Genomic DNA, 1,206 nt, shown 5'->3' with positions numbered 1-1,206 from the left:
TCTCTCTCACTCACAGTAAGACAACACCTGTTTTACCCCTCCCAATACAGGCCTATCTGAAGTTTCTTCTGTGCAATTACAATAGTTACTCTCCTGTGGATTTCTCAGAACTGTATTCAGTAACGCAAGCTGAGTTAGGAACACCTGGCAAATGTGGTGACTGTTTTTTAAAAAACAAAAGAAATCAATTTAAACCTCTTTCTGTTTTTCCACATCTTTCAGTCTATACTGTCTCCTCTATCTCTTTTTGTCGGACTCTAGCATCTGCTCCTCCGTACAAGTCACGTCCACGGTTTGTCATCCTTCTCTCCACCCAGATGTGTTTTATCCAGGAGGCAAAGAAAGACTGAAGGATACCGTGTCCGCTTTTTGGCCTTCTAACATTCAGGAGGTGACACTCTATCCATCCGATACCCCTCTCCTTATCTTTCGTTTGCCCTTTTCTGTCTGAGTTGCAGGTTGAATTCTAAAGTGCATTGGATTGGTAAGATAAGGGGTTTCTGTGTTAGCAGAAAAAAAAGGCAACAATGGATTTATGAAAAATTGTCTCTCTCACACACAAATACGTAGGCCAAATGGTTTTTATATACTGTGCAAACTGTACTATCTATTCCATAACCTAACCATATGCCTTACAGGCAACTGCTGGCATTCAGTAAATCTGAATAAACACGGCTTAGTTTGTTTACGAGGACACAGAAACCTATACATGTGAACACGCACAACCCATACACAGTGTTTCTGCAGTGCCTATAGAATTGGAGCATCAGCTTTTTAATTTATTAAGAAATGACTGATTATTATTTATCTGTCACATTACCAAAAATGATGAGGAAGATTAGGCTAGATGATGAAGATATATCTGTAAACTGATTATTGGCAAAGAGGTTCTCTGAAGAACGCTCAAAGCTGCTTTGACACAGTCTGCATTGTATAAGGGATATGGAAATAAAAGTGAATTGACTAAATAATGGTCATTTATTTTAAATGTTTGAATCTTATTATTGTAGAACAAACATTAACAATATTCCACGGGTGTTTGTGATCTCTGTTACAGTCAGTCTGTAATCTAAACCTGGATCTGTTCTTATCTGATGCCACAACAATCAACCTCTATTTCTTGTGATTGTGTTGTTGTTGGAGTGATAGGAAAGTTTACATTTAAGTAAGCTTTTGAGGCATAAAAGCAAAAATTTAATATATATA

This window comes from Puntigrus tetrazona, chromosome 14, assembly GCF_018831695.1.
Source record: "Puntigrus tetrazona isolate hp1 chromosome 14, ASM1883169v1, whole genome shotgun sequence".
Classification (NCBI taxonomy): domain Eukaryota; kingdom Metazoa; phylum Chordata; class Actinopteri; order Cypriniformes; family Cyprinidae; genus Puntigrus; species Puntigrus tetrazona.
This window is presented reverse-complemented; position numbering follows the sequence as displayed.